This window comes from Aulostomus chinensis, chromosome 8 (assembly GCF_037954235.1).
Source record: "Aulostomus chinensis isolate RoL2024-O1b breed Wild chromosome 8, RoL_Achi_v1.0, whole genome shotgun sequence".
Lineage (NCBI taxonomy): Eukaryota > Metazoa > Chordata > Actinopteri > Syngnathiformes > Aulostomidae > Aulostomus > Aulostomus chinensis.
Genome location: NC_141327.1, coordinates 3,165,494 through 3,178,695, shown reverse-complemented (window position 1 = coordinate 3,178,695; position 13,202 = coordinate 3,165,494).

The window sequence follows — 13,202 nt, the reverse complement described above, 5'->3', positions numbered from 1 at the left end:
ATTTTAATCAGCACTTGCGTGCGTGTGTGTGTGCGTGCGTGTGTGTGTGCGTGTGTGTCTGTGTGCGTGCATGTGTGTGCGTGCGTGCGTGTGTGTGTGCGTGCGTGCAGGGGTTAATTGAGCCAGGCAAAAAACTTTTACTATGTTTAGACCTCGGTTTGTCTTTGTGTGGATGGGGCCTAAGTCCCACCTGTGGTGATGTGGGCGTTCACCTGTGCTGCTCAGAGGAGCCTAAAATAATTGTAAATTACCGTCATAACATTTACACCTTGGATATTATTTGAACTGGAGGCTTGGACGTCCCCCAGCATGGCGAGTGGGCGTTTGTTTGTTGTTTTCAGCGTGTTTCTGGATACATTTCCAGGACCTGTGCATTATTAAGTGTGTGTGTGTGTGTGCGTGCGTGTGTGTGTGTGAGTGTGTCTGTCTGTCTGTCTCACGCTGGCTCAAGTGGACAGTTATTTCAGTCTAGATGACAATGTTGTCAAGCAACCTTCATCGCTATCCACAGAGACACAGCACTCACCTGTTGCTCGCGCCACACACTCGGGTGAAAACAATGTGTGTGTGTGTTTATGCGAGCCTCAGTGTGGCTTTCATTTGACACCGTGTGTGAGCTAAATCTGATGTTTTTAAATCTAAGAGTGTTTTTTTTAAATCTAAGAGTGATTTTTTAAAAATCTAAGAGTGATTTTTTTAAAAATCTAAGAGTGATTTTTTTAAAAAATCTAAGAGTGATTTTTTTAAAAATCTAAGAGTGATTTTTTTTTAATCTAAGAGTGATTCCAGAATTAATCCAGAGTGAGTTCTCGTCTTCAGACTAAGGCGGAGGCAGCAGAGCTGCGAGTCCTGGAGGTCCTGGAGGCGGATAAAACAGTTCAAATCTGCCTCTCACACACACCACTCCCTCGCTCCCGAGCACATCCAGACACCCCAGTCCTCCTTCCAGCGAGGGAGGGGGCGATGGGCACTGGGCAGAGAGCTTAGCAGCTCATTATGCTGTTAGAGTCCTGTCTCCGCCAATGACCTCCGTGGCGGAGCTGACATGGAGCAGGATTTTTGTTTTTATTTTGAAACATGGGCGTTCCTCTCTGCCAGATAAAAATAGAATGATCTTTGAATGGATGTGTTCTTGTGTGTGCTTTTGTTTCCAAACTGATTTGATCCATTGAACAGTATCTCATGAGAATATCGCAGGATTCAGAGGAAAAAACACCATTTAACCGAAACTAGAAGACTGGCGTCGGTTCATCAGAACACATAAAAACTGGATCATGGGATAAACGGGGACTAGTGGGGGTACTTTTCAGCTAGAGCTGGCAGTCCCACTCTATATTGCACCGCTTGCAATCTTTTTTTTGTCCCCATTAATCATTTAAACCCCAAAAGATGGGAAAATGGGGCCCAGGTTTGAAAATAGTAGAATTAACCTTTAACTCTCCGTGCTCTTCACGAACGTCACACAACTTCCTCCATCAGCTCCTAATGTTGCCCTTGAGTGTAATGACTCCGCCAAAATGCAACCCTGCACGTCTGTCACAAAACGTTTCATAAATCTGCATGAAAGGTGTTCTTCAATTATTCTTACCAACAAAAAAGAAGAAAAAGACAGGAAAATGAGAAGGAACGAGGCACGAGGAATTCTTTTATCTAAAAGTGGCCGTGAAGGGAAGAACGTTACCGAGTCTTGTGAGAAAAGTAAAGTAGCAGGTCAGAGAAGAGAACAATGAGGAAGAGGAGACGGCAACGTCAAACCACAGAGAATAAAACATCCACATTGTCTATGGACTGTTTTCTTTTTATAGACTTTGCTGCAGTTACTTTCAGAAACACAGGATGTGTGTGTGTGTGTGTGTGTGTGTGTGTGTGTGTGTGTGTGGAGACACCACTCGGGTCAGGGTCTCAAAGAAAGAAGAAAAAAGATCCTCAAAACCCTGGTAATAGCTTAAAGCTGCTGACACACATTCACACACTCACACACGCGCGTGCACACACACACACACACACACACACACACACACAAGAACCATAAGGAGCGGTAGTAGTAGTAGTGTTATTATTGTAATTGTCCTGCCAGTTTGTCTGTGTGTCACCCTCATCCCGCCCCTAAATCTGACTGGACAACAGGCTGTTTGAACAGCCAATTAGGGCGCAGAAATAGCTCGTCTTAGTGTCAGCAGGTATTAGTGAACAGACTAGATAGGGGTCACATCGGCGGACGTGTGGCCGGAGTCACGTCACCACGATGCACCTTTTCTGTAACGTTTATCCAACGCAACAAATTTTCCTTTTTGTGATAAACAGTTGGAACCTGTTTTGTGTTTCTTCTTGTCTTTTCGCTACTTTTGCCTCCACCATGAAGTATTCATGCATCCAAATTCCTGCTGAACGGAAGCAAACACTGCCGGCCGTGGATTCTACACATCCCTGGTAGGCAACTGTCCGCTTTGTTGTTCCGTGCTGGCAGGAGAAACCACGCCTCACGTCTCTTCTTCTCCTTCAAAGCTGCTGCCGATGACCGAGTCTAGACTGGACGAAGACAAACAAAACAAAGTCTAAAAAATGTTAATTTCGGCGTTGTTCCTGCAGGAGTCTTGCCCCTCTCTGGAATCTGCTTTAATTTTTTCCAGCTGTGAGTAGCTCCTATATTTCCTTTGTGCAGTGCATTGTGGGACAGTAGTGCCCAATAAAAAACCACACAAACGGAATACTGATATGACAACCAGCCAAGAAGAAGTTTCTCTGAGCTTTAGCGCGGCGTCTGCTGAGTCTGGGTGTAAACATGGAGGACGCTGGTTCTCTCCACTCTATGAGTAGGAGAATTAGTGCAGCTGATTTAAGGGGAAAATGATTCCGACAACAAGGCTGAGGTGGAGGAACAGAAACGTCTTTCATGAGGCAGCTGCTAACAAACAGCAGGCTGCGTGTGTGAGCGCCAAAGAGCCTCTCTATCAGACCTGCCGCCATTGTTCCGAGCAGGTGCTCTCAGGGAGGGAGTCCAACGCTGACGGTGTCTTAGACGTTTCTGGCATCTTTGCCATCCTCCCTCCTCTTTGGAATGTTTGGAGACGAGGCCTGCGTCTTCAGTCCAGCGTTCGTCCTTGTCAATAACATCGGATGTCCCGACTCCGCCCCTGACGGACTCTGCTTGGGGTGATAACTGACCTGGCCCTCAGGTGTCCTGTTTGAGGACGCTGATTGGCTGCTGGTATGTAACTACATGTAAGCTTGTAATTGGCAGCAGCATTGGGACGGGAGGATGTCTCCCCTAACAAACACATTATTCTTAATACAACTCAAAAATGATGAATACTGCTGCTTTACAGGGATTCTTAAATACTGATGACAGCACCTTTGCACTGTGGGCTGGTCCAGATTATTAATCCCTGAACAGACCTGAAAGGATGTGACACGCCCCAAATGCTGGTGGACAACATGCTTTACTCTCAATCACTGTCGTAGGAGCCTGCGAGCGCTGGTGCTTATATTTGCAGTTTTAACTGTTAAAGATCAGTTTGTAAGCTTTTAAACATTTGCGAATGGTAAATTTATACTGCCTGCAAAATCAGACATTCCATCCTCAACTGTTGGACACACAGAGACTGCATCTGTGTGTTTTGTGCAAGAGTGTCAGCCTCAAGTCATAAAAAAAATATTGGAGTTTTGGTTTTGGAAAAACAAAAAAGAGCTGGTGGAGAGCAGCCGCCCCTCGGAGATGAGTGTGAAAGGAAATCAGACCGACACAGTCGCTGCTCCACCGGAATCCTGACAAGTCTGTGCTGGATGAGTAATTTATGTCACTGCTACACGCGTGTGTCTAGATGCAATGAACACGTCAGCTATCAGTTTGTCTTCTGACACGGCAGCATAGCGTGTTTCAGGCTCCTTTCTGTCGGCGGGAGGACTCTTTCAAAATAAGTCTTCCTGGAATTTGCCTGAGCCGGTGTTGCGTCACACGTATTTACTTTCATCTGTCTCTCTTTTATTCATGCTGCATTCACATCGTTTCTTCAGTTTTTGGCCTCTCGGTGAGCGAGGGAGGACATGTATTGGTGTGATTGCTGCTGCGCGGCTCCTAGTTTCCTCGTTCGCCTCCCAGCTGCCTGTGTGAGTGAGAAAGAAACGGCAGCAACACAAACACACGGCGGATACATGGTGAATCTTCACGTTCGTACCAGCTCCCGCATTACAGGTTAATTGTAATCACTGACACTTTCACTGTGTTCTGAAAAAATTCAGTTTTGACACCTAAAGGAATCAATCCAGGATGTGTTCAGTTCAAACTCTTCGTGCTGGGGTGAGTCATCCTCACAGTGACCTTTGACCAGTGAAGACGGTGAAAGGGTGAATGTGAAGAGGATGGATGTGGGAAACAGTGGGATTTCCACTGTTGCGCCATTTGGGTTGCAAAGTCTTTAATGGATAATTTGTCACTGCAGATGACAAAAAAAAAAGTGTTTTACAGACTGTTCTCGGAGAGTTTATCACCAAATATTGAAATAAACGGACTTCTTCTTTTTGATTTAATTCTTGTACCAAACACTGAAGACTTCTTACTGCGCAGAAAGACATTTTCACGTATCAGAGTGTTTCAAACATGAGATCAGGAGCAGACGGGTGAATGTGGATCCTGCTGACAGCTGTCAGCCCTGAGAGGAGAGGATTCCTCTGCAGCGGCTAAGCTAAGGTCACTGATGCAAGATGAGCCGATGAAGCCGCCCCGCATGCACTTGTCATCATCTGGTGAAACCGAGGTGATCGCCTGTGATAAAAGCAGAGAGCGTGGGCCACGTCACAGCCCCTCTTTGATATTAACCCTCTTATCTTTCTCATATGCATCTACGTTTTTCTTTCAAGTTACACCAAAACAAACAAATATCGCATGTTTTCTTCATTTGAGTTGAAATAATTCAGCGTCGTGTCCTTCACTGATTGCAGTCACATGGCAACATTGTGATTATTGTTATTATTATTGCCTGGAAATACAGGGCAGGGTCTCCAAATCAAAAGACTCCTCCTCTAGGAGCGGGTCGGCTGTAATAATAATAAATGGGCTGCGATGTTCAAAAGACAGACGGGTTTGCTCCTCCGCAGAAGCGTACGGGCATGCACGCGCGCACAGACACACCTAGTTGCTCCTCAGAGTAACTAATAAACTTGTTTTTATGAGGATCAGGTGACTGAGGCCCATGATCTTGAGTGGAGGAGACACCAGGCCAATAGAAGGCCACCCAGCTTTTATATCCTGTCTGGATAATCAACCTAGCAGCAGCCAGGCAGAGCAGACACACACACACACACACACACACACACACACACACATGCAAGTGGAAGCTTTGCCCAGCTTTATAGCATTAGGATGACATACAGGAAGCATTTACAACCACAGATGATAACCAACAGATTTTCTTTTCTTGTTTGTTACCGTGATATTTTTGTCTGTTGTAAAACACACACACGCACAAACGAACACATACGCACGCACATACGCGCACACACATACACAGGACAAATGTAGTGTTGGGATTCCTGGAGGCAGGAACAGAAAGACCAATGATGTTCTCAGCTGTATTTTCGAGAACGTTTCATTTCAGATTAGGATTTAATCCACCAGTTGACCTTTAGCGCAGGAAGAATGATGACAATCTGCAGCAGCAACGTCTTTCATTCTCCCATATGACCTGAACAGCTGATTTAAGAGTTTCTCCCCTCCACTTGTCAAAGACGTGGTGTCCTGAGGGTGGTGCTTGAGGAGCATCGCTGTCGACATCACCGAGGCATCTCCTCTCTGAAAGCATTTTCCGAGAGTGAAGCATCAACATTCCTCTGAAACTAGCCTGGTTCTCCTACAACAGCTAGCATGCTAACGTATGTAACACAAGAATATCAACGTGCTTTTGTTGTCGTAAAGGAGCTGTGAGACAGTCGCCAGAATGCTTATTCCACTCCAACTAGAAAGAAAAAAAAGGAATGCAAAGCCAAACAAAACTGTCACAGTGTGACATCATCTGAGTGGAAAGGAAGTGGACAGGAAGTAGCTGGTTCAGCCCTTGACGCTTAGCTGCTGGTTTGGACAAAGTTATACGACCCTCGTATGTAGCAGACAGCTGACAAGAAAAAGTCAACAGAAACCTTAACTTTCTGGCAGAGTTTCATTTAGAATCTTTGTTTAAAATAGAAGAGGCAAACAAAACTGCGTTAAATGAAGCTCCATTTCAAATTGAGGAAACCACAACAAGCTGGTGACCAGATTGGTTAGTTAGTTGGTGACCAGAACCACCAACCGGACGAGATGAGATTATAATCCAGCCCATAATTTCGACAGATAAAAACACACCAACCTAACAGGTCTTCAACACCCCACTCAGGCCGTTTCCCTTCACCCCATCTGCTGTTTTCTCTGCTCCCTGAGACCCCCCAACACACACACACACACACACACACACACACACACACACACACACACACACACACACACACACACACACACACACCAAACTAGTTTCTGTGCATGGAAAGGCTCTGGTTGATTCTGCACTATTTTTTATGGCCACATTCCAGCCCATATATCTGCCACACAACTCATCAACTGCACTAGGAGTGTGTGTGTGTGTGTGTGAGTGTGTGTGTGTGCGTGTGCAATGCTAGCTATTCCCCTGCCTCCTACCGAGACAAGGAGATAAAAACTCTGCGTTACACTGCTTTCATCTAAATGTGTGTTTCTTTACAGGCTCGTGTGTGCGACTGTGGGATCTACATGTGTGTGCATGTGTCCTGGTGTGTGTGCAGTTTTCATGAAGCACAGTAACTGAGTGTGTGTCTGCTGGACTTATTGTGTAGTTGCGGTATATTCACTGAGTGAACTCGGGTGCATAAATGTGTGTGTGCGAGTGTGTGACAGATAGGGAGTGTATCAGTTGGTTTAGGAGCAGGAAGTCTTTGTCATAAGGGAGTCTGACAACACTGGATACTGAATCCAGGTGGTAATTTATCACACACACACACTCGTGCAGTGAGAAGCATGTTTTGTAGGGAGAAAAGCAGGTTTATTGGTTGCTGATGCATCAGAAAGCCAGCAGTGTCAGAGACAGGAGGAGGAGTCAAGACCGTCTCTTGGTTGTTAGTTCAATCACATGCAACGTCTCACCGTTTCCAGGTGAAAACCTCGTAACTTCACCCCCAGCAGTTTCTGTGTTTCACTTAAGCTGCAAGCAGACGAGGGCTTTTATGTATGACAGCCAATTAGTGCCGCAATATGAATAAAAGATATGAAAGAAAAAGCAGTTGGAGTTCGTCAGGACAACTTGATGAACAGATTTCTGCGATGCGCTCGGAATTCTGAGCAGTTTTCTTTTGGAATGTTTTATGTCATCATGTTTTATTTTCGCCGGCAGTTTCATTGATTTGATCAAAGCATATTAGCAATTTATAAAAACAAACAAATATTAAAATAGGAGGTGCTGTTGTTGTAATGTTTATAATGTTCACAGGTCATTGATATTGTGTGTGGGTATGCATGTGTGTGTGTTTGTGTGTGTGCGCACCCGCGTGTGTATGTTTCCAGAATATATGTCACACTCTCAAGAGTCCACTCTGCTCAAGTAGGTATAATAAAAAATATATTTTTAAAAAATTTCATAAAAATGGATGCAGTAAAATGTGAGAATTAACTTGTCAAGAGATGCACCTGTGATTATCAATGCATCTGAAAGCCTGACGGCCAATCAGCAATCAGGAAAGTCTACTGACTCACCTGTCGGGAATCATACATAAATACATTTCGTGTCAGGGCGTTTGAGATGGGAATGTTGTGACAGAATCACTCCAAACAGCAGCTTAAGTAAGTGAAAGTGTGTTACCCTCAAGCATGTGAGATATTCATCAGTTTGTGTGTGTGTGTGTGTGTGTGTGTGTGTGTGTGTGTGTGTGTGTGTGTGTGTGTGTGTGTGTGTGTGTGTGTGGGCAGGCTTGAGGCTACAGCAGGTGATGTCTGCACTAATGAGGCTGTAGTTGATGTAATCTCTGCACCAGCCGACAGGCACCACATCTGTCTGGCCATCTCCTCTTTCCCCTCTCCCTCTCTGCCGTGCTCATCCGTCAGCTCTGTGTGCTGCAGCTCTGCTCCCAGCAGCTCTGCTCCCAGCAGCTCTGCTCCCAGCAGCTCTGCTCCCAGCAGCTCTGCTCCCAGCAGCTCTGCTCCCAGCAGCTCTGCTCCCAGCAGCTCTGCTCCCAGCAGCTCTGCTCCCAGCAGCTCTGCTCCCAGCAGCTCTGCTCCCAGCAGCTCTGATGGATTTTGGTTTTTATCTAATATGATAGTTGTGATTTGAAGCACGAGTTTTCTTGTCTGATGGAAATATCGAAGCAAACGTTCAACAACTTTATTTTACCCGGAGCAAGAAAAAAATAAAAGATACAATCAGGTTTACTCGCTAAACAAGTCACCTTTGGTGGCTCCTGTCTGGGGTCATGCTTACCTGAGGGGCCTCTACTAGCGCTTGGATCCAGTAGATCCCCCTCTTTGTAAGATACATGGGATCCTTTAGAAGCTGTTGTTAGGGGTTTGTGGCGTCTGGGGGAAACGCGTGGGATGCCTGGTCTCCCTCATCTATATAAAAGAGTTGGACTATGCGGCTTGGTGCAGCCCAGGGCCCGGTTCAGTGGCGAAGTGGAGGGAGAGGTTCTATGTAGACCTGAATCCCCCGACCCAGACCAAGACCCTTACAGCTTTCGTACCCTGTGTTCTGGTCAGTTTGTAATGTACTAGGCGGTACTCCTCCCGCCAGGTCCAGCTTTAATTTGGTCAGAAACACCTTAAGAACTTGTGAAGACTTTGACTTTTTGTTAAACAGTGTTACCGTGGTGATGCCGCCATGTTTGATATTTCCCCATAGACCAGGATACGGTTGTAATTGGACCCCACATGGTCAGACCTTTTCTAAATCATCAGGTTTGGAGAGTCCCACCCTGAAGATGTCTACAGGGCAGAGTTCCAAATGAGTCATTGCGCCACCTAGTGGTGAGGTAATACACATCGAGATTGTCTTCACAGCTGTGCAACGCCAGAATGAATAGTAAGAGTGGGTTTTCTAACACACATTTGTCTTCATGCTAAATCAAAACATCATCAGGTTTCCTGTCCCTCCGATACCAAGAACATGGATGCATAAAATTGTGTGTGTGTGTGTGTGTGTTTTTTGTGCCTATGTTGAATAGTTCCTTTGATTGTCCATGTTGTCATGGGGCAAAGGTGAATCTATTTATACCAGAGACACAACCCAGGAATAGACCACACGAAATAGCCATTAACAAGAAGTGTGTGTGTGTGTGTGTGTGTGTGTGTGTGTGTGTGTGTGTGTTCAGCAGGAAGGATCTGACCTGGCACAAGCCAGGGTCAAAGATCAGAAACTTTCTGTCTGTCTGTTTTGACACTCTGACCCTGTGTGGCCTCTGTGACCCTCTGAACACACACACACACACACACACGCAGGCGCACACACACACACACACACGCAGGCGCACACACACACACCCTCAGGACCCCAAAGTTAATATTCTTCTTGTTATTGGAAGAATTGGAGAAAAGTTTGAGGGCATGCAGCTCCGGCCAGGAGCTTTGGCTGCTACTTTAATGGGTGTGTTTTTATAGCAGGACATTTGGCTTTTTCTTGGCAATGACCAAACATTTACACACCAAGGAATTTACCCAAGTTAAAGGTAGGTTGTCTGATACCTTTTCCATAAATTTAAATACTGCTGGTCATTACAGCCCATTAAGGTCCTCCCTATTAAGGTCTATTAATAGGCTTGCCTGTGGGCTGCAGCCCCAGATAAACTGGGGCCAAGCAGAGATGAGCTCCACCTCTCTGAGAGCACTGCAGGATGGGATCATGAAAACATGAGAGGCACCGATACACAGACCAGCACAGGCAGGAGAGCCGACAACGTCAACTGGTGGATGTCTGCCTCCGATACTTACATGCGGTTGCAGATAAGCTTTTAGGATTATACCAATTTTAGTAAATTTTACTATTAAATACCTAAATCCAGCCCCGCAACGAGCTGCAACAATCAAACTCATTAAGTAAATAACGTGAATGCACAAACAACCAACTGGAAACTTTACTAAAGCAGTTGTATGTTTTGAAGTTTTCCCTTTTTCAACGTCCATTAGTGTGAATAAAAGCCTGACACAAGACGAAAACAGTTGAGTTTGGTAGCTCCATCAGAGAGGATGAAACAGAGAGAGAGAGAGAGAGAGGAGACAAGAGGAACAGGGGAGGAAAGGAGGGCCGGGGGGGCATCAAGGATATCTTGCCCCGGGCCCCAGAAGCTGACCTGCTGGACGGACAAGGAGACGTTATTTAGTCCCAGCTGAAGGGAAGATGCCGGTTCTTCTTTCATGGCTTGAGTTTAAACCACCGTTTGCTTTGTGCCAGACTGAGCTGTCAGATCGTTTCCATCCGCAGTCCCTGGGCAGGTGGAGGGACACGGCTGCTGAGGGAGGAGAAGGGTTTGACTGAAGGTGACACTCTGAGCAAACCTGTGTCCTCGCACAGGTCAGTGCAGAGCCACAGACACACACAGAAACAGTCCAGGGGAGTAAACACAACACAGACACACAGAAACAGAAAAAAGACCTCTCCAAAGTTGGAATAACAAGTTGTCAAATGTAAGATTGAAAAAAGTCTGACTGCCGCCAGCCTCAGAGGCCAGGCCACTCCGGCGGCTGGGGGAGGACAGACTTCTATCAATAAATCTACAGCGACAAGCGCGGTGATTAAATGGCATAACCGAGTTATAATTACGGAATATCTCGACTGTAAATTTGTTAATTATTTTATCATTATTTACTGACAACAGCCTCTCGAAAACAAGTCTGGTTCTGTTTGACCACAGAAGAACAGCGTCAAGGTCAGAGAAGGTTGTGGTGAAAGTTGGGACTCCAGCACCCGCCTGCTTACACCAGCCTGGTGTTCGGTGCCCACCCTGACGTACTCTTTGATCACACACACAAGTCTAATAACGCGCAACACTTGGAACTGACACAACAACCCCCTTTCAAGGTGTCATTTTTTTGCAAGAAAAGAAGACACACACACACACACACACTCACACACACACACACACACTATTTGAATTTCTCTCTAAGGAAATGAGACAACGAGCGTTGTCTCCACGGTTGTGGCTCTCTGGCTGCCATGGCAACAAGCCTGGCTCTTTGGTGTTGAAGTCTGTGAGCATGTTCGGTTCCCCCTGGACCCGGGTTCAAGACCAGGGCTGGGTGGCTCCCCTCTGCCTTCCCAACACAACAGCTGTCCATTAGCCGCTATGGCAACCAAATCAGAGAAAACAGCACCACAGTACAGACAAAACCATTTATTGGACTTGTGTTCCACTGCATTTATTAATATTATTAAGATTTTTTCAATTCATTTGCTGCAGAAAGACTATATTTTACATTTCCATGTCACAAACTCACAAGCATGATTGTAGTCTGGACACTGCAGCAGCTCAGAAGCTCATCAGCAGGCTGGGATTCACCCCAGGAGCCCCAAGTGTCACTCGCTCCCTCCTGGCGCTGACGGACTGGTGTTCACTGAGAGAACGACAAGTCGTTCATTTTGAAGAGGAGTGTTTTGCCAGCGACGGCAGGTTGCTTTTCTGAATCAGTGTGTTGGGGTGTGCAGGAACTGTGTTGCGGAACTGAAACTGTACAGAAGTTGTGCTTTGAGCACCTTTGCTTGAGGGATGATTGCAATAACTTAACATATTCATTTTAATGTGTAAGCTATGAGAAAAAGACAAAAGGATGTTACTGGATGTTGCAGACTGAAGGAGGTCAGCTGAGGTCGTCATTGAAAGGGTCTTACGGGTGTGGGCGTCTTCGTGTCAGAGAGGCGGAGCGGCGGCGCTCTGTAGCTCAGCATTGTCCTGCTGAGGACGGAGTATGACAGAAAACAAATTTTGCACTTAAATACACACTGGAACAATCAATATCTGTTATCCTTGTGTGCTATATTAATACCAGAGTTCTTTCCTTTGGCTCTACAGTTTCCAGCTGTGCGACGCTGAGCTTCAGGGCTGCCGCCGCTGCTCTCTGCACGGGAGACACGCTGACGCACATCGACTGAGGGGTCATGGCTCACTCCACCCTGTCAGCTCATCCTTGCGAGAAACCCCTCGGCTACAAAAGACTCTTCAGAAAACAAGACACCCTCCAAGATCCAAACCGAGAAGACCAACTTCAGAAGGGCCTGGACTGCAGGATTTTTTTAACAACATGTCTGGCGGCAGAGGCAGTCTCTCTCCAGGGAGCAGGTGTAGCCACACCGAGGACCCAGTGACATCATTGGAGCCAGAGGAGCCTGGTGTTTATTCCTCCACGCCAGGCTGCGTATCGCGCTGCCGTCTCTCTCTGAGGGTCCCTCCCACTTTGCATCACAGCAGGTCGTCAGTCAAAGACCACACATTTTACATGCATTCGAAGTCAATCTGTTCCAATTCATGGTTTTGGTAAATTGCGCCGCGTTCCATACGTTGAGTCTTGTAAATAAAGTAACCGGCCTCTAAACGTCCAGATAGACGGAATGACACAGACACACAGGTCGCTTCTGGCTGGTTGGGGTCCCCGGCTATTTAGAGTGAAGAGGATTTAGCTGCAGACATATTACTGCTGAGAGGCCTATTACAGCTAAACACTGCCCTGTGTGTGAGTGTGTGTGTGTGTGTGTGTGTAACATATGGTTTCTGATGACAACCATTTAAAGGTGTCAGACTGGAGCCACAGCAAATTATCAAAGGCGCGCGTGTGCACACGCACACATATGCACACGCATACATGCACGCACGCACACACACACACTCACACACCAGTCCATTCCTCTCTCTGTCTCTTTCTCTCTGTAGTCTAAACAAGCCTGTTATCTTGCCCCTTATTAGATAATGGATGACAACAGGTCACATGACCCACCCTAAAGAGGCGGTTGCTAAGAGCGACATCTTAATGACACCTTAAAACGCTGCCCACAGAGACGCCATATTAGGGGTAAGCACTTATTACGCACATTACTTCTCTTCAGCAAACACCACTAATGTTATTCCTCTGGACCGGAACCGTAGATGTTGATTTAGGAACACAGCAGGACCAGATGACAGCAGACAAAGGCTGGTTTAGCAGAACCGGGCTCAACCGCGGGAGGGGC